Genomic DNA, 21809 nt, shown 5'->3' with positions numbered 1-21809 from the left:
TCCGTTTTAGGACCACTAAATGTTCCTAAAATATGCATGTGTGTGTTTTGTGTGAGTGAGCGTATGTATGTAATATGTGAGTGCTTGTGTGTGTGTGTGTGTGTGTGTGTGTTGGAGTGTCGGTGTAGTATGTGTGAGTGTGTGGGTAGAGTACATTGAGTGTGCATAGAGCCTGAGCAAGAATGTCAGTGCAAAAACAAGGGGGGCAATGCAAATACTCCGGATAACCATTTTATTAACTGTTCAGCAGTTATAGCTTGGGGTAGAAGCTGTTCAGGAGCCTTTTGGTCCCAGACTTAGTGCTCTGGTACCACTTGCCGTGCGGTAGGAGAGAGAAGTCTATAACTTAGGTGGCTGGAGTCTGACAATTTTTCGAGCCTTCCTCTGACATCACCTGGTATAGAGGTCCTGGATGGCAGGGAGCTCGGCCCCAGTGATGTAACCTCCTAAGCGCCTTACAAGTCAGATGCCAAGCAGTTGCCATACTAAGCGGGGATGCAGCCAGTCAAGATACTCTCAATGGTGCAGCTGTATAACTTTTTGCCAAATCTTTCAGCCTCCTGAGGGGGAAGAGGAGTTGTCGTGCCCTCTTCACGACTGTGTTGGTGTGTTTGGACCATGATGTGTGACGTGTGGACACCGAGGAACTCGAATCGCTCGACCCGCTCCACCACAGCCCCGTCGATGTGCTCAGCCCTCCGTTTCCTGTAGTCCATGCTCAGCTCCTTTGTCTTGCTGACGTTGAGGGAGAGGTTGTTGTCCTGGCACCACACTGCCAGGTCTCTGACCTCCCTGTAAGCTGTCTCATCATCGTCAGTGATCAGGCCTACCACGGTCCGCCGTGTCATCGGCTAACTTAATGATGGTGTTTGAGTCGTACGTGGCCATGCAGTCATGGGTGAACAGGGAGTACAGGAGACTAAGCAGGCACCCCCGTGTTGGGTTCAGCATGGCGGATGTGTTGTCAGAATGTCCAGGGTCCAGTTGCAGAGGGAGGTGTTTAATCCCAGGGTCCTTATCTTGGTGATGAGCTTGGAGTGCACTATGGTGTTGAACACTAAGCTGTAGTCAATGAACAGCATTCTCACGTAGGTGTTCCTTTTGTCCAGGTGGGAAAGAGCAGTGTGGAGTGCAATAGAGATTGCTTTAACTGTGGATCTGTGACATACATGTATTCATTTGGAATCATTCCTTTATCCATTGTTTTAATTTGCCAGAAAGGCCTGTCATTATTTAAATAAAACAAGAAGCCAAACTTTAAAGTACATAAAGACTGTTTTAAATGAAAATGTCCTTGGCTGAATTGGCCAGTGTAAATGCAAGACAATGGGCACTGTACAAAGGCAACTGTACAATAGCACATAGCAGCTACAGTAATGATGTAGTTTACAGTAAAATATATTATCGGAAATATATCGGTCAATGTATGTTGGTACTGTAATCTGATATTTCCTGCATCAACCTTAGTGCCTCATACCAAATATAGCACTATTTATTCTCTGGTGTAGAGGGTGAATTAGCCTTGCCCACAATATTCAGGTGGTTGAGTCGCGCCATCACCTTGGCACCAAGTCTATTGGTCTGAGACTTCAGAAACATCTCCAGCTGCTGCTCTCTTGATTCCCTGTAGAAGTTATGAGTAAAAGTTATACACATATCAATAATCATACCTATTGTTCTTGGTTTTGAAATCTTCCATTCCAAAAAAAGAGATATGTCTTAGATTAAGAAAGAGAAAGAATCCTAAAGTGTGTGTGTGTGTGATAGTAGTTGATGCTAACACCAGATGCTGAGTGGGAGGGAAAGGAACAGTGTTGTGTTCACCTGGAGGTGTTTACTGTGCTGACAGGCATCATCTGGGAAGTTTTACAGGGACTCAGGGAACTAGTGGAGGAGAAGCACAATGAGCTGTTGTTATCTCCACCTTTATCTTACCATTATCTAACATCCTCTTTTACAATCCCAACCTGGCCACAAGGTGGCAGTAGTACAGCAACATCATTATAATTCTGTATCTCTTGACTCATTTTGCATCATGCTGATGTAACGTCATTATTTTAGCCAAATTAGAAGAGATAATTTGATTATAATATGATTTTTGACAAATCCAATTACAAACAATTAGCATGCCACACCATCAATAGAAGTACAGAGATAATGACAAACCAAACATGAAGGAATAAACAGAAAATGGTGTGCGTGACATAAATGCTAATTCAAGTTATTGATTGATGACAATTGGCAAGGACTCAAGGGAAGACACACTGATTGAGTTGTAGGCTAAATTAAATGCCAGTATTCCTCATAGGGATTAGAGGTTAATTTAGTGGAAACACAGATGCATGATGCTCCTAGTCCTGCAGTGTGTGAGTGTGTGTGTGTGTGTGTGTGTGTGTGTGTGTGTGTGTGTGTGTGTGCGTGTGCGTGTGTGTGTGTGCGAACAGTATACCTGCTGTCATCTTTAGAGCTGTCGTCTTTCAGCTGTCTGGGAGTGGAAGGTACATTCTCTGGTAGGGGAAACTCAGCTCAGATCATCTCAGACCTGAGAGATACTCCCGCGCTTTCAGACCTGGTAAAACACATCAGTCACACAAACCCTCTGAAATGGATTCCTGTTACTTTCAGTCCGTCTGTCTGTCAGCGTGTGTTAGTGCTTACCGTCCATCCAGTAGCTCCTCTGTCATATCTTCTGGAAGGCCATTCAGAGCTGTGGGCGCCATGGTGGGCGGGATGTCACTGTTGAAGGGGTCAGACCTGGTCGAACACACGGTCAGGTGGTAGAGACTCGGAGATCATTAAAGGACTGGTACGTTGACTGACTTAATGACTCAACTCTATTATCGCAACTGTATTTATAAAAGGTAACACAAGTTCAGCCCATGTTGTACAGCTGAGTATAAACATACAGGCTAACATTCTGTCGATGTTTGCAATATCTTCACGTCAGATGACTAGGCAGCCCTATGGTTTGTTGTAGAGGCCTACCTTAACTGATAAGCAACATTTCACTTGGACTTGTTTGGACACTACTTCAACAAAGCAGAGGATATAGCGCTGGCTCTTAGTAACCCTGGTGTTGGAATGGATTCCAGAAAGGAGTCTGCACCATGGCCATAGATCTTAGACAAGGGAACAGAGTGCCGGTCCCCCCTCACCCTGTAAATATGAAGTAAATCACTGTGTTTCCATTCATAAGTCTGTCTGTGAGACTTGCACTGGTCTGGGCCTGTAGCTAACGTGCTACAGCTTAGCCTTAGCCATTCAAATGATCTGGAGGCAGAGAAGAAGCAAGCAAGAACATCCTTGGAAGAAGTGGACACGCACAAACACACTGAGCCAGCTGGAAGTGTGTGGATGACCGATAACCTACAGTGTACTTCCTAAGGAGCAAAAGGGGTTTCCACGTTCGTCAAGTCAAAATGCTCTGAGGAAGGGTAGGAGGTTTTTTAAGTGCAACTTACTGGTTGCGTGCGGTGCCTTCATTGAAGCTCTATGCAATCAATGGAAAATCTGCCAATAATAGCAAAACAATCCTAACTATCTCCCACAGGAGCCTGCTGAGGGGAGAACGGCTCATTATAATGGCTGGAATGGAGCAAATGGAATGGCATCAAATGCCTGGAAACCAGGTGTTTGATGAATTTGATAGCATTCCACTCATTCTATTCCTGTAATTCCCACGAGCCCGTCCTCCCCAATTAAGGTGTCACCAACCTCCTGTGCTATCTACCTACCCATAGCATCCCAGTACCATGAAACCTCGGCTGTGAGCTGGTCAAACAAGATGACCAAACAAGATAAGCTCATTAATAAAAAGTGTTCAGTTGTGTGTGAAGAACAACAGTCTATACTTTGCACTGTTTGCTCAAGAACACATAGTATAGATGAGTTAGTACATCATGTACCGTTAAGACACTGTCACTGCCCTGTAAAGCTGTGCTACTGGATCCTTACATGCGTGGGGCCCAGCTACTGGTGAGTGTGGGACTGTTGGACAGAGAGGCCAAGGCAGCCGATGGGAACTTCTTCCAGGTCATCACGCCACGGATCACATCCTGCAATTTGATCAGGATAAAAAATGGTGTAATTGTTGTAAAAACGGCTTTGGCTTTAGTCTCAATTACCACAAATGTCCACATTGTGTGAAAAATCAAGGTATTCTATTCTATTATTTTTAATTATGTTTTAATTATATAGAAATGCAATGCTAGTACACAAAAATGTAAGTTTTTGCTTAATAACTCCTCTCGATATGAGAGACTTACTGTTCGGTCTAAAAATATTTTCTGAGTGCTGGGGAAGTGCATTCCAAACACAGAGGGCTTTGGGATGGTGTACCGGGGCAGTGGACACAGGTGGAACTCCAGGTCACACTCTAGGTCAGGGGTGTCAAACTCATTCCACGGAGGGCCTAGTGTCTGCGGGTTTTTGGTTTTTCCTTTCAATAAAGCCCTAGACAACCAGGTGTGGGGAGTTCCTAACTAATTAGTGATGTTAATTCATCAATTAAGTATGAGGGAGGAGCGAAAACCCGCAGACACTCGGCCCCCCGTGGAATGAGTTTTTAACACCTGTGCTCTAGGTAGAGGGGTCAGCTTTGAAAGCATGGAGACCGGGGGCTGGGTTCTACAGAGCAGAACAAAGTCCAACATGGAACATGAGCAGTATAAATTATCAATGCAAAATTATTCACAAGTATCGATATTCTCAGGCCCAGTGAAGGATTCCACTATTGAGAAGAGGAACAGCTGTTGTGGGAATCATTATGACAGAGATTCCAACAAAACATTTCCAACACTATGCATGATAGTAAGAACAATCATTACGACTACATCTACTGTATACAGCCTTATAAATGGACAACCTGGAGATATTTACTGGAGATATGACATACTGTATTTACTGGAGTATGATATGTCCATACTGTAGATATGCATGATGAACACATTCATTTATACAGCAGTGGAGGCTGGTGGGAGGAGCTATAGGAGGACGGGGTTGTTGTAATGGCTGGAATGAAATAGAATAATTGGAACGGAGTCAAATGTGGTTTCCATGTTTTATGTGTTTCATACCGTTACATTTATTCAATTCCAGCCATTACAATGAGTCCGTCCTCCTATAGCGCCTCCCACCAGCCTCCAGTGATATACTGTAAATAAATAAATACATGTGTTGTATCATATTCTGTGATATTGCCTTACAAAGATTCTGAGGGGGTGTGCGTAGGGAGGCTTCAGCAGGGCGGTGGGGGCCGTGAAGCTCAGACTGGGACACTCGTCCTCCTGCTCCACATCCTGCTCGCCCTCTGGCTCGGCCACTGCACACCCCAAGGGAGAACGGATCACCCTGGGCCACAGTTCATCCTGAAAGACAGGGACACAACCACGTAAGTAACCAGTGCATTAGGAGACTGAAATAGGAGAGACGACCTGAACTTGCTCAATACCAAACACACATTTTTGTTTTCCGTTACAAAATGTTTTCCTACAGTGTTCCCTAATGAATATGACCCAGCAGAGAAAAAAAGAAAAAAAGATTTATCAGTCTTGTATAACAGCCATGCTGGCAAGAGTAGAGATACACTATAAAAATCATATTAATGAGATGGGGCCAATCTATTAGAAACTCTAGTTCTGCAATTGCAAAAATCCTACTTGACGTTGTCCTAAAGTAAGATCAGATCTGACAGTTGTAGGATGTTTCTGTAATAAGTAATGTTGTGGTAAATAGTTTGCTATGGAGAGCTGACCGCAAATGAGTAAGTGTTTGTATGATGGGAGCTAAGTGGGGACCATGAGCTCTGGAGAAGGGTGATTAATGGTTGTCTTGTTACGGTCTTGTCAACCATGGGAAACTATAGGATTTTTTTATTTTTTTTAATAATGGTTTGATTACATAACAATGAGGATATTGCTGTATCAGTATGAGCAAATACACACAAGCTATTGGATGTCAGAGGAGCAGAGCAGATCCTAGTCTCTGACAGTGACCCCATTAAGTAATCAATCAAACCATTCAGAGTTCTCAGGATTATTGCTGTTTCACATCATTGTTTATGTTATATCACTTGTACATCATCTCATAAAAGGCTTAAAAGATTGACTTTGATTTATTTGCTTTTGTATAAATGGATCTGTGTATTACACACCACCTACGTAAGCGTCCCACAGTGTTGGTGGTAAGTCTCTTGGCTCACCTGTGCCCCAGTGCATAGCAGGCTGGGTTGGGGGAATGTAGCTAGCTGCAGCCTCAAAGGCCGAAACAGGCTGGTACCCCATTAACTTGTAGTGCTGGGGAACCTTGAAAAACAACACACGTAATGGGACAGAAGTGAGCATGTTACTGTACAATTTATAAGCAAAATCCCTGTCATCATCAGCAGTGACTGAAAGGCAAACATAGCTAGTTGTTAGTGCTACAATGTACAAGCAACATCAACGATTCTTTATTCAGGCAAAGACCTGTCATGTAAATGTACCTTCAGATTGAAGAATGGAGTGTGTCGTCTGACCAGGACCTCAATAGGCCTAACAGGGACGGCACCCCATGCATTGGGAGCCTGGGCATACAAGGCCAACACTACGTTATGGTCATTTTCACTAAATCATTTCAATGAATACAAGCTACTGGGCAAATCAAATCAGTGTTCCTTCTTTGCAAGTAGTCCATGCAAGAACAAGGTGGCTTTTTTATCAAAGTGCACTGCACTTACCAGTTCATCAGGCTGGTTAGGAAGAGAGAAGATGGGGGAATGTGAAAGGAATCACGTTGTCTGGTGAGATCTTCGGGGGATGAAAGGGCTCCTCCTCAGCTGAAAACAGAAAAATGCATGCATCTTGCTTGCTTCCAACATCAAAATGACTTGGGGGGTTCAAATAATTTTAAGATAGATTTTTCTATTTTGGCACAACAAATGTGTGTGCTGCATCGTTCAGGTATGTATTTTGATCATATGCCTGTGTCAAATAGAGAACACGTTTGCCCTGTGGGGTCTCAACAGTGCAATACCTCTTACTCCTGTGGACAGGCGCTTCAAGCTTTGAGTCAGCTGCCTCAACGAGACCAGTCTGTTGTTCACACGACATTGAATCACCACCTGAAACACATGGTGCACTCACTTAGAAGTCGTGTTGTTTCAAAAGGTTATGCATGTCTATAAGCAAACCCTCTTCGTGCTGTATGACATCTGTTACGATACATCTTTCTTGCTCAAATAGAGAATGATATAAATACAAAACCCAAACATATTTTCAAGTATGCATTGGGAGAAAAATGATATTAAAGAGAACCAGGACTTGGACATTGTCAGCTTTCCAACTGCCTATGAGGTATTGTATAACATACTGGTTTTACAGTTTGGCATTTTGTTGAATGTAGGCTACATCATTAAATATAGCTGACCTTAGGAATTCCCATCCCAGACATACTACAGGGACTACTACACCATCTTATGACATGGCTTAAGATCGTTATCAGAGAGAGTATACACACCGTCTCACAGGGTTTTGACTTGTGGTTTGTGAGTGAAACCATTGTGTTGAGTGGGCTGGGGTGAGGCACTCGATGCCTATAGGGCCTAATCGAGGTCAGTACAGGTGCATCAAAGCAGGGACCGAGAGACTGAAAAACAGCTTCTATCTCAAGGCCATCAGACTGTTAAACAGCCACCACTAACATTTAGTGGCCGCTGCCAACATACTGACTCAACTCCAGCCACTTTAATAATGGGAATTGTTGGAAATTGTGTAAAAATGTATCACTTGCCACTTTAAACAATGCCACTTAATATAATGTTTACATACCCTACATTACTCATCTCATATGTATATGTATATACTGTACTGGATATCATCCACTGCATCTTGCCATCTTTATGTAATACATGTATCACTAGCCACTTTAAACTATGCCACTTTATGTTTACATACCCTACATTACTCATCTCATATGTATAGACCGTACACTATATCATCTACTGCATCTTGCCTGTGCCGTTCTGTACCATCACTCATTCATATATCTTTATGTACATATTCTTTATCCCTTTACACTTGTGTGTATAAGGTAGTAGTTGTGGAATTGTTAGGTTAGATTACTTGTTGGTTATTACTGCATTGTCGGAACTAGAAGCACAAGCATTTCGCTACACTCGCATTAACATCTGCTAACCATGTGTATGTGACAAATAAAATTAGATTTTATTTTATTTTATTTAAGGCCAATGGAGTGAAAGAGAGAGGGCTAAGTACTGTACCTTGCGGGCTGCCTGCTGGAAGAGCCTCAGAGCTCTTTGACAGATCTCCAGATGACTGCTGGAGTACATGCGAAAGGAAGGCGTGCCCACCGGTGGCTGGAAGGTACAAACAGAACAGACGTTTTGATTGTGAAAAAGAAAATGGATGAAAGCAGCTCTCATACTCGGGGGGAAAAAGCAATATGCATTCCATTTGATGCCATATTAGAGGCAAACAGGTCCGTTTTGACTTCGACATGCTTACCTGGCCTGTGTTACGCAGGACCCGTCTGGTAGAGAGCTTAGGTTGGCTTCTAGCAAAGTCGCTCTCCTTTCTCACCTCTCCTTTTCTAACCTGGAATTAAGACGGGCGTTCGTCATGTTCAGAATACGAGCAAGTGTGACTAACAGGGATCAATCCTGGGAGAACGCATTAGCACACTAAGCCAAAGCCTAGGCAGTTGCTAGGGGAGACATTGCAACTCTTCAAGTCTCAGGTAAGGTTACTGATCATCACCCTAGCATGGTCACTAAATTACCTCTGTTACACAAACGTATGAAACACAGATGAGGGACAAGGTATAGGGAAGAGGTGGAAAGGCTGTTTTGGTTCCTGGCCTGAGCTCCAGACTCCAGAGAAGACACATGAAAGGAGTTTATCCAATCACCAAGTGGAGTGATTGGCCTCTCTAAAAACAATGGTGGCCTGTAAAGAACAGAGTAAATACAGCCAATAAACAGAGAGAGGGGAGAGGAAGTGCTGTTAAGTGTCCTGGGAAAGATCTGTCATCTGTTCCCCTTTAGAAGAAACAGCAATAGCAGTAGCTCTCCCTGACATTACAGCGTCATGTTGTATATCTAATTTAAAGTCACTACGGTTGGCTTTATACATTTACTGGCCGTTCTCAATAAAACTCAAATACAGTTGCACAGCCTGACTTCAAACCAAATCAAATTGTATTTGTCACATGCACCGAATACAACAGTGAAATGCTTACTTACAAGCCATTAACCAGCAATGCAGTTCTAAGAAAAATAACTTAATACACTACATATACAAAAGTATGTGGACACCCCTTCAAATTAGTGGATTCGTCTATTTCAGCCCCACCCGTTGCTGACAGTTGTACAAAATTGAGCACACAGACATGCAATCTCCATAGACAAACATTGGCAGTAGAATGGCCTTCCTGAAAACCTCGGTGACTTTCAACGTGGCACCATCATTCCAACAAGTCAGTTTGTCAAATGTCTGCCCTGGTCAACTGTAAGTTCTGTTTTTGTGAAGTGGAAACGTCAAGGAACAACAACGACTCAGCCATGAAGTGGTAGACCACACAGAACGGGACCGCCGGGTGCTGAAGCGCGTAGCGTGGTAAACACTCACTACCGAGTTCCAAACTGCCTCTGTAAGCAACGTCATCGCAATAACTGTTCTTTGGGAGCTTAATGAAATGGGTTTCCATGGCCGAGCAGCCGCACGCAAGCCTACGATCGCAATGCCAAGCGTTGGCTGGAGTGGTGTAAAGCCCACCACAAATGGACTCTGGAGCAGTGGAAACACATTCTCTGGAGTGATGAATCACACTTAACCAGATGTTCATTTTTTTATTTTATTGTACCTTTATTTAACTAGGCAAGTCAGTTAAGAACAAATTCTTATTTTCAATGACAGCCTAGGAACAGTGGGTTAACTGCCTTGTACAGGGGCAGAACGACAGATGTTTACCTTGTCAGCTCGGGGATTTGATCTTGCAACTTTTTGGTTACTAGTCCATCACTCTAACCACTAGGCTACCTGCTACCCCCAGTTAAGCGTGATTCTGGGTTTGACGGACAAATCTGGGTTTGGCAGATGCCAAGTTTGGTGGAGAAGGAATAATTGTCTGGGGCTGTTTTTCATGGTTTGGGCTAGGCCCCTTAGTTCCAGTGAAGGGAAATGTTGATGCTACAGCATACAATGACATTCTAGATGATTCTGTGCTTCCAACTTTGTGGCAACAGTTTGGAGAAGGCCCTTTCCTGATTCAGCATGACAATGCCCCCGCACACAAAGCGAGGTCCATACAGAAATGGTTTGTCGAGATCAGTGTGGAAGAACTTGACTGGTCTGCACAGAGCCCTGACCTCAACCCCATTCAACACCTTTGACTTGAATTGGAATGCCGACTGCAAGCCTGGCCTAATCGCCCAACATCAGTGCCCGACCTCACTAATGATCTTGTGGCTGAATGGAAGCAGGTCCCTGCAGCAATATTCCAACATCTAGTGGAACGCCTTCCAAAAAGAGTGGAGGCTGTTGTAGCAGCAAAGAGGGGACCAACTCCACATTAATGCCATGATTTTGGAATGAGATGTTCGATGAGCAGTGTCCACATACTTTTGGTCATGTTGTGTATATAAATCATAGTTACAATACGGTATGCAAACCGGAGAAAAACTGGTTGCCCAGATTGCTGCACAAGTGATGAGAAAACAAAGCCAGAGCAGAGGAAAACATGAACATGTTGGATATAGAACATACAGCAACAGTGTTTTATGATTATTATGACTATCATGATAAATTACAAATCTTACCATATATTCATAATCTGCAAAATCTCTCTCCTCCAAAACCTGTATTTTGGTCTGTGTCAAGACAGGGTCCTTCCCAAGGTGAACTTGCCTTTATCAAAAAAAATCCTTATCTACAGTACAGTTTTGAGTGACCTATGACATTTAGTACATAATCAAAGATATGGTCATCTACAGTGCCTTTCGAAAGTATTCAGACCCCTTTACTTTTTCCACATTGTTACGTTACAGACTTATTCTAAAATGTACTTTTCCTCATCAATCTACACACCATACCCCATAATGGCAAAGCAAAAACAGGTAATTAGAAATGTTTGCAAATTATCTTAAAAAAAAAAAAATGAAATACCTTATTCAGTCCCTTTGCTATGATACTCGAAATTGAGCTCAGGTGCATCCTGTTTCCATTGATCATCCTTGAGATGTTTCCACAACTTGATTGGAGTCCACCTGTGGTCAATTCAATTGATTGGGCATGATTTGGAAAGGCACACACCTGTCTATATAAGGTCCCACAGTTGACAGTGCATGTCAGAGCAAAAACCAAGCCATGAGGTCGAAGGAATTGTCGGTAAAGCTCCGAGACAGGCTCGTTGCGAGCCACAGATCTGGGAAAGAGTACCACAAAATGTCTGCACCATTGAAGGTCCCCAAGAAAACAGTTGCCTCCATCATTCTTAAATGGAAGAAGTTTGGAACCACCAAGACTCTCCCTAGAGCTGGCCGCCAGGCAAAACTAAACAATCATTGAAGAGGGGCCTTGGTCAGGGAGGTGTTTGAGGGAATGGAGGAAAGTACAGAGAGACCCTTGATGAAAACCTCAGACATTGGCGAAGGTTCACCTTCGAAGAGGACAACGACCCTAAGCACACAGTCAAGAAAACGCAGGAGTGGCTTCGGGACAAGTCTCTGAATGTCGTTGAGTGGCCCAGCCAGAGCCAGGACTTGAACCCGATCTAAAATCTCTGGAGAGACCTGAAAATAGCTGTGCAGCAACGCTCCACCTCCAAACCTGACAGAGCTTGAGAGGATCGGCAGAGAATGATGGGAGAAACTCCCCAAATACAGGTGTGACACGCTTGTAGCGTCATACCCAAGAAAAATCAAGGCTGTAATTGCTGCCAAAGATGCTTCAACAAAGTACTGAGTAAAGGGTCTGAATTCTTATGTAAATGTGATAGGTTTTTATTTTTTTTATACAATTGCAAAAAAATGTCAACCTGTTTCTGCTTTGTCATTATGGGGTAGTGTGTAGATTGAAGAAAATAAAAAAATAATGCATTTTAGAATAAGGCTGTAATGTAACAAAATGTGGAAAAAGTCAAGGGGTCTGAATGCCTTCCGAATGCACTGTTCATGATTATTAATGTGAGTAAATTATGGTTCTTCACCATCTGAGATGATTGGCTCTCTCCTCCTGGATGTCCTGTCGAACCCTGGTCTCAAAGAATGCCTCCTTCATCTGTCTTGTCTGGAGGCACAGCTTAGGTTGGGCCATCATGACTGAATTGTAAAAAAAATTATATACATACACAGTTGACGTTTACATACACCGAAGCCAAATACATTTAAACTCAGTTTTTCACAATTCCTGACATTTAATAACAGTAAATATTCCCTGTCTTAGGTCAGTTAGGATCACCACTTTATTTTAAGAATGTGAAATGTCGGAATAATAGTAGAGAGAATGATTTATTTAAGCTTTTATTTATTTCATCACATTCCCAGTGGGTCAGAAGTTTACATACACTCATTTAGTATTTGGTAACATTGCCTTTAAATTGTTTAACTTGGGTCAAACGTTTTGGGTATCCTTTCACAAGCTTCCCACAATAAGTTGGGTGAATTTTGGCCCATTCCTCCTGACAGAGCTGGTGTAACTGAGTCAGGTTTGTAGGCCTCCTTGCTCGCACATGCTTTTTCAGTTCTGCCCACAAATTTTCTATAGGATTGAAGTCGGGGATTTGTGATGGCCACTCCAATACTTTGACTTTGTTGTACTTAAGCCATTTTGCCACAACTTTGGAAATATGCTGGGGGTCATTGTCCATTTGGAAGACTCATTTGCGACCAAGCATTAACTTCCTGACTGATGTCTTGAGATGTTGCTTCAATATATCCACATTTTCCTCCCTCATGATGCCATCTATTTTGTGAAGTGAACCAGACCCTCCTGCAGCAAAGCACCCCCACAACATGATGCTGTCACCCCCGTTCTTCACGGTTGGGATGGTGTTCTTCGGCTTTCAAGCCTCTCCCATTTTCCTCTAAAGTTCTATTTTTGTTTCATCAGACCAGAGGACATTTCTCCAAAACGTACAATCTTTGTCCCGGTTTGCAGTTGCAAACCGTAGTCTGTTTTTTTTATGGTGGTTTTGGAGTAGTGGCTTTTACCTTTTCAGGTTGTCGATATAGGACTCGTTTTACTGTGGATATAGATAATTTTGTACCTGTTTCCTCCAGCATCTTCATAAGGTCCTTTGCTGTTGTTCTGGGATTGATTTGCACTTTTCGGACCAAAGTACGTTCATCTCTAGGAGACAGAACACGTCTCCTTCCTGAGCGGTATAACGGCTGAGTGGTCCCGTGGTGTTTATACTTGCGTACTATTGTTTGTACAGATGAACGTGGTACCTTCAGGCATTTGGAAATTGCTCCCAAGGATGGACCAGACTTGTGGCAGTCTACCATTTTTTTCCTGAGGTCTTGGCTGATTTCTTTTGATTTTCCCATGATGTCAAGCAAAGAGGCACTGAGTTTGAAGGTAGGCCTTGAAATACATCCACAGGTACACCTCTAATTGACTCAAATTATGTCAATTAGCCTATCAGAAGCTTCTAAAGTCATGACATCCTTTTCTGAAATTTTCCAAGCTGTTTAAAGGCACAGTCAGCTTAGTGTTTGTAAACTTCTGATCCACTGAAAGTGTGATACAGTGATTTATAAGTGAAATAATCTGTCTGTAAACAATTGTTGGAAAAATTACTTGTGTCATGCACAAAGTAAATATCCTAACCGACTTGCCAAAACTAGTTTGTTAACAAGAAATTTGTGGTATGGTTGAAAAACGGGTTTTAATGACTCCAACCTAGGTGTATGTAAACTTCCGACTTCAACTGTATATCTGTAACTTAATAACAGCAAATACAGTCTGCAGCAGACCCAAATGGCAATGAATTAAGCATTCCAGACTTTGAATCATCTGAGTTAGCTTTCAGTCATACTAGCAAACAAGTCATCCGACAAACCCGGTTTCTCCCCTCTTTACATTAAGTGAATAGTGAATGACACTCCTTCATCTCTTAGAGAAAATCTAATGTATGTTGATTACTGGTGTGAAAGTTGATTAAGGGTGTAAAACTTGTCCAGGTATCTTCCCTCAGGTCTTTAGAGCTCAGTTTATCAGTCTGTTGTATCAGTATCTTGACCACTCCAGCAGGGGCGGACACATCAACTGCTGTCTTCAGGCTCAGCTTCACATCACTCTCTCTTCTCTCCCTTACAGTCTATTGAAATCATACAATACCAATCACACACCAGATATGTTCATATTCATATGATTACCTCATTATCTACATCATTGTATAGTCTGCTCAATGAACTGGAGTGAGGTTCTCGAAAGCCCCGTAGCTAACATTGTCCTTTATTTCTAGTATGACTCTTATCTCTGTGCAGCTGGGTTTTCAAGATAAATACGGTGTGATGTCAGCTAGAAGGCTTTCTGGAAACGCACCCTTGGTACAGCAGGAGTTAAATGGTTGCAGTACCTTTGACTTTTCAGGTGTCCGCATTGACCTCTGCTTGGTTTTGGTAAGAGGCTGTATCAAGGAGACAGGTGGAGGCCCACGACTGTCAACAAACAAAACGTATTTTGCATGTCCCATGTCTTTCTTCTGTTGACTGGATCAGAAACTACACAAATAAATGTATGTAACACATTTCCTGCAATCAAATGACCAAATGACCCTCTAGTGGCTTCACCTGTGGAATGTTACTCATATATTTTTTTGTAATTTCATAATTAATCAACTTTATTTTTTAAATGCTGAAAATCCGATGTTTCTATGTCAAACGGTTTTGTGATATATCAGTAATATTGGGACGCACACTGAAAATGTAATACATTTTAACGCTATATCTGACATGGTACAGGCGTCTTCTTTTTTTTAAGCCCATAACCATGTGTGTGAGGTGAAAACTTTTGTTTCACAGTAAATTTGTTTAAGAATACCAAGAAACACTCTGTGTGACCCTGATTTAGCTCACTGCAGAAACATGTCAATAATAGTTTGTTTTCATCACTCTAGGCCTAGGGCCAAAACCTAATGCTAATGGAGTAAAAGAGAGAGCGCTAAGTACTGTATCTTGGGGACTGCCTGCTGGAAGACCTCCAGAGCTCAACATAGCTATAGTTGACTAATAACTTACCAAGCTTTATCTGCCATTAATAACTTAATTGTGTACTTAGCTAACAATTTGACTTTGATACTGTCATTGGGGCTGTTGGCATTGTAAGAGTAGATATATCCTATCAATATTTACTAAACAAAATAAACAATAATCTTCCCATGGTATCAGTGTAGATGAAGGGGAGGAGACAGGTTAAAGAAGGATTTTGAAGCCTTGAGACAATTTAGACATGAATTGTACATGTGTGCCATTCGGAGGATGAATGGGCAAGACAAAAGATGTAAGTGCCTTTGTATGGTAGTAGGTGCCAGGCGCACGGGTTTGAGGGTGTCAAGAACTAAAATGTTACTGGATTTTTCAAGCTCAACAGTTCCCCGTGTGTATCAAGAATAGTCCACCACCCAAAGGACATCCAGCCAACTTCAAATCAAATTGACACAACTGTGGGAAGTATTAGACTCAACGTGGGCCAGCATCCCTGTGGAACGCTTTTGACACCTTGTAGTTCATGTCCTGATGAATTGAGGCTGTTCTGAGCGCAAAAGAGGGTGCAACTCAATCCGCCAATTCTTCAATTAACTCATTCATATCTTATCTTCATATCTTTTATTGCGGGTCCAGGGAGAAGTAAACATGGGAATATCTGATCCGAAGCGCACACATTGAATGGATTGGATACCGATGCATTTTGATATAACTGCAGTTCCCTTGCTTAATAAATCATTAACTCCTCTTAGTCATAACACAGGGGAGTAAAACTCGTCCACTGTCAGTGAGAGAGTACACCCATTTTCTCATGGGAACTGAATCAAAATTATATTTTATATACAGACTAGAAACAAGAAGAACCTGTTTATCATTATAAGTGACTGTGCGTGGTTTTGAGTCTGTAGCCCAGGACTAAACAAAGAAGTTAGCCATGAACAGAAATCAATTAAACAAAAGGATATCATCATAACTAGAATCGTGCAGAAGTACCATATATGTGCATTTTCAAGAAAATGTAGATAAACATGATACATCATTATACTTTTTTGGGGGGGGGGGGATTATTCAAGTATCTATCAACTGTACAATTCCTAATGTGTTATATACACACTTAGAAAGAGAGAAACATTTGATTATATGAAATTGGAACAGTATGCACTTGTATGGTTCTTCGCTGCAAGAGTTCATTTTCATCTCTCTAAATGTTTGTACAATTTCTATTTTCAAAGTTTGCAGACAGAGTTTCAATACAGTACATGTGCTGCACTTGGTCTCTCTCACAAAAGCACCCGCTCTATGAAATGTGCGTAAGCATTGTTTACAGAAGGATATTGTAACCACTTAACAATCACATATTTTCCATTCTTAGCAGTAAAGAAATATATTTGGCTCAGTGCATCAATTGATGGAACTCGCAATTACACAAAATAACAACTAATAACGTGACACAAACCAAGAAAACAGGAACTTTGCTGACCATATTTCAAATATGTATATAATTGTAACTATGACCTGGTAAAAATTGCATAATTCAATATAGTGTTTGATGAACTAACCTTTAACATTACAAAATGGTTCTGGGATACGTGAGTGCCAGGTGGGTCTAGGACGACCCGCTGAGTGTGCAGACGTAGGGTTTGGAGTTGAACTGGGAGATGACCACCTGTAGAGTGACCTGGGACGTGTCATACTGGAATGGCCTGAACGTGACGGTCACCTCCACCTTCCCATTGGCTGGAATCACTCCTAGAATCAAACACCAACAAAGGATTATACCGGTCTTGACAAACTCAGAATTTTTTGAAAAGAAAACAATACGTAGGCCTACCTAAACTCAACACTTCGAACCCCTCAAAACACGGAAAACATAGAGATAGTCTTTCAGATCTCTCTACCCAGTCTGAGTACTAGGCTATTTGCGTAACCCCGGAAATCCAGCATCACTCATTGTCTGGAAAGCATCACCATCAATGCCAGAGACAAAACAGCACAGTTCCCCCTGTGCTAGATGCACTGAGTCCCTGACTGCTTTATGTCAATGTGGCTGTTGCAGATCATGAGCATCTTTCCACAGTTAATTCAGACACAAGACATGATGGCGGTGTTGAGGAATCACAGGTCAGGGCTAGGTAATGAGCTAATAATATTACGTGAGTTCATAGAGGTTAGTCTGGGTGTCAGCAACAAACAAAAAAAATGATTATGTGGTTCAAAGTTTAAACTAATCACCTCAAGGAACTAACACAAAAACATAGCCGGAACCTTATTGTGAACCAGAAGTGATCCTACCGTCAAATACTTTAAAATAAATTGATACACATCTGGCAATGAGACTCGTGGGCTTAATACATTAATCACATAATATATACCAACTGTAGATAGAATAATACAGGTGTTCTCCTCACTGTCTGTCTGACTGAGCTGTTAAGATGTTGTTGCTATCTTGTTCTATCATCTGTCATCAGGACTCTAACATAATGGTGTTATTACCACTTTATTCAGTGGCCTAATGTAAAAGTGCTACCAAGTCTGTTGATGGGAGTTACCTGACAGGGGCTGGACAGAGAAGGCCTTGTGTGGCTGGATGATGTACACCTGGAACTCAAAGTCAATGGGACAGCTGCAGCTCAGAGGGATCACATTGCTGACACTGGAAGGTCAAAGACGAGTCAAAGGTCAAAGATAACAAGCATAGATATCGCACAGCCCCAGAGAGAAAGGGCAACAGCCTACATGTTTATTGAGACCTACGATGTAAAGCTAAATCAAATTCAGTCAGCCACTCAGTTCAAAAGACAATCATTTGCATCAAGAGATAAAAATACCATACTAAAAAAAACCATGGAAAGTGGATTGCGTCACAATCTGTCAAATGTAAACAATTATTATATCTCTAGGGCTCTACAAATGTTTATATTCTGATATTTGTGAAGTATTCTCTTTCCAAGCGTATTGTTTTAACTGAAGATTGTTGAATATGCAAGACAAATACTACTGACCCTAGCAGCATACCACCCTGCATACCACTGCTGGCTTGCTTCTGAAGCTAAGCAGGGTTGGTCCTGGTCAGTCCCTGGATGGGAGACCAGATGCTGCTGGAAGTGGTGTTGGAGGGCCAGTAGGAGGCACTCTTTCCTCTGGTCAAAAAAAAAAAAAAAAATCCCAATGCCCCAGGGCAGTGATTGGGGACACTGCCCTGTGTAGGGTGCCGTCTTTCGGATGGGACGTTAAACGGGTGTCCTGACTCTCTGAGGTCATTAAAGATCCCATGGCACTTATCATAAGAGTAGGGGTGTTAACCCCGGTGTCCTGGCTAAATTCCCAATCTGGCCCTCAAACCATCATGGTCACCTAATAATCCCCAGTTTACAATTGGCTCATTCATCCCCCTCCTCTCCCCTGTAACTATTCCCCAGGTCGTTGCTGCAAATGAGAACGTGTTCTCAGTCAACTTACCTGGTAAAATAAATAAAAAATTTAAAAATAAATATCCCGGCATAAGGCTTAGTTAGAGAACTACGATTAGCTATCTACCTGTGCAAATGGACTCTAATATATTGACTTCTCACTGCATCATTAGTGTCAACAGAGATTATTAAAAACAAACATTTATGATCCATTACGTGACCATAATAACACACTGAGTTTATTCCACAAACAAGCCTTTGTTGCCACTCATCATGTTTATCTGGCAGGCTAATTCAGAAACTGGTGCACTTAGCAGACTAGGCTGTAGCTGTTGCCTATCCCTTACGGAAAAAACACATGAATTTCACATGTGAACACATATGAAGTGTTCCAAAAACACATGTTTTCATGTGATCATATGTGATCTTATGTGAAGTTAATGTGATAAAATGTGACAACATTTAAAGCAACATGTGAGAACATGAAACTACACATGTGGAAACGTGATCATATGTGAAGTGTTCTAAAAACACATGATTTCACAAATGATGTGTTTTTTCTGTAAGGGATATGAGTGGCCATGCAACTCATGTAGAATCCTCTTGTAAAGTTTAATTGATGGGTTTAAAGATTATTCAAAAGACAAAGATGCACAGAGACACAAATGTCCACTTCACCTCACCTTTGGCCCAGTGGGACAGCTGGTATGGTGATGTGTGTTGGGATGTGCAAGTCATCGATGATGGGGTAGGCATGGACTGGAACCTGTAAATTCTCTTCCCCCTGGAGAGAGATTGAGAGAAAATAACAACGCTCCCTGATGCATTCATTTCATGGAGTTCTAAGCAAGACGAAACCTTCTAGCAGTACCCTGGTCCCAGATCAGTTTGCAATGGAGTGACAATGACCTTAGATGGCAAGACAGCGCAAACAGATCTGGGACCAGGCTTACCTTGCAGCAACTACGGAGAGAAACGTTGACAACAAACAACATGTGATGCATAAACACAGCAAATCCCTATTTTGATTGACAGTTGAATAGATTAGAAGTAGAAGTCGAAGAGATCACTGTCAGGTATGACAGCAAGCGAACTTGATTAGAAACTAACATAGCACTGGATTCCAACCTTGCAATGAACCCGAATACAGTCGTAGAAGTAGCGCCATTCGTCAGGACAGAAGTGTACTTTCACTGTGTAGAACAGTCCGGAGACAAGACGATGCTGCACAGAATATCAAAATGGAGGAATGAAGCATCAACGCTAACACTCATACGAATCAAAGATTATAGATGGAATGCATAACATGACATCAAATAGTAATAAACAAATACCTTTTTTTAAATATTTTGTTTTGAAATGCTTTGTTTGGGTGGGGATAATGTGAATGTTGATCACTTCAGATGATGTGTTGATAAGCTTCTGAGGAAGATTAAAACAAAGATGAATTAGATGATGCCTTGTATAAGAATGTACGGGTAGATGAAGTGCATATAACTGCACAATTGTATCTAAAAAGTCAGTGCTTTGTCTTTTGTTCTCTTGGAACAGTCACACATTGCTGAAGCTCATTGCTGAAGCTCACCAAGCTCCTCTGATAATCCTTCCCCAGTTTAAACCCACTGAAGTGAAGTGCTGAGGGTTCTGCTTGGATTGCACTGTTGCTCTTGAGTTTGGTATACGTTTCTGGAAGGTATAAGTTTAATATAAATGAGATATATGTATTCACCATCTGCTTAGTCCCATGTGGCTCAATTGGTAGAGCATGGCGCTTGCAATGCCAGGGTTGTGGGTTTGATTCCCATGGGGGACCAGTACAAAAAGAAAGTATGAATATGTATGCACTCGCTCCGGATAAGAACATTTGCTAAAGGACTATAATGGAAATATAACAAACCAAAATGCCTGAGGAGCCACATACTGTATAATGTAGGCTACGGTAACTCAGATAGCCTCATGAGCATGCTAGCCCAAGCACTCTACTACAATAAACATATTCTTCTTGACTGAATATAGCCTGTTAAATATATGACTGAGATGTATCAAATTGTTAAAGTGTAAGGGTCCTACTGGTCTCTAGTAGGTGATGAGGGACATTAGAGGGACTTCTTTTTTCTGTCCTCCACCAGTTGGAACAGGGGTAGAGGGGTCTTCTTCCTTTGACTGTCTGTGAATGTCTCTGATGCAGTGTGCCACTTCCATCACTTCTCCATTAAAAACAGGGGTGAAGAAGATAGCAAACAATATCACAATTCATATCACATCAGATATGTAAATGCTTGCATTTCAAAGATGCAATGTTGTCCATATGATAATGAGAAGAACCAAATGACACAAAGCTAGCAAGCCAACTTTGTGCATGTGCAGCTACAGTGGTTGACACTGGAAAGTAAGCAAACTAGCTAGGAACGGGTTAGCAAGAGAGTGGAAGCTAGCGCAACAAAGAGGAGCAGCTAGCAAAGAGGAACAGCTCGCTACTATAGATTGTTATCAAACTACATGACAACCGTGCGACTTTCTGGATATATTAGTCTGTAAACCGTTTTTTTTAGGTTCGATTTAGTAGCTCATAAACAACACATGTTTTTATTCGTTGCATGATGTCGGTGCTTTTCAAGGTTGAAAACGGCACGTACCTGTTGGTTCACCTACAGAACATCCACCAAACACTCTTGTCGCTATAGTAATGCTTCGGTGGGACGTGGTTAGGTCTAGCAAAGAGTTTCTAAACCCAGAGGCGCAACATCGGCACACTTCTAGGAACGCTTGCAAAACAGACCCAGCATACAAAAACGGGTTTGGGGGTTTGAGAAGTGAATGAGAGAAGCGAATAATTATTATTTAGTCGTTAATTTATCTAAAGGCACAACCTAGATTCGAGCCAATGTATTAAGCAGTTGAACATGGTATTACTACAACCTCGTGAAAGTGAAAACAACGTTATATCGAAGGAGTGTCTTTGATATGAAGGCATGCACATGCGCAGTACAGCGTGAGACGACCTTTAATAAGACCCGATTACGTTTTTCTGCACATGAGTTTAGCGATCACCATGACCTCGCCTACAAGCGTTATCGGGGATTTCTATTGGAGAAGCATCTTCTGCCTATCTTCACACTGTATTGTCTTTGCTACTAGTATATTATAAAAAGGTCAGGTGTAATAACCGCACAAACAAAACACATGCAGTTGGT

General features: G+C 41.9%; 1 pseudogene; it reads right to left on the bottom strand.

Moving 5' to 3' along the window:
* Window positions 1–218: 218 nt before the first annotated feature.
* On the bottom strand, window positions 219–20976 carry LOC129860079 (cilia- and flagella-associated protein 221-like; annotated as a pseudogene).
* Between the last annotated feature and the right edge of the window lie 833 nt (window positions 20977–21809).

Source organism: Salvelinus fontinalis, chromosome 7 (genome assembly GCF_029448725.1).
Source record: "Salvelinus fontinalis isolate EN_2023a chromosome 7, ASM2944872v1, whole genome shotgun sequence".
Classification (NCBI taxonomy): domain Eukaryota; kingdom Metazoa; phylum Chordata; class Actinopteri; order Salmoniformes; family Salmonidae; genus Salvelinus; species Salvelinus fontinalis.
This window is presented reverse-complemented; position numbering and strand designations above follow the sequence as displayed.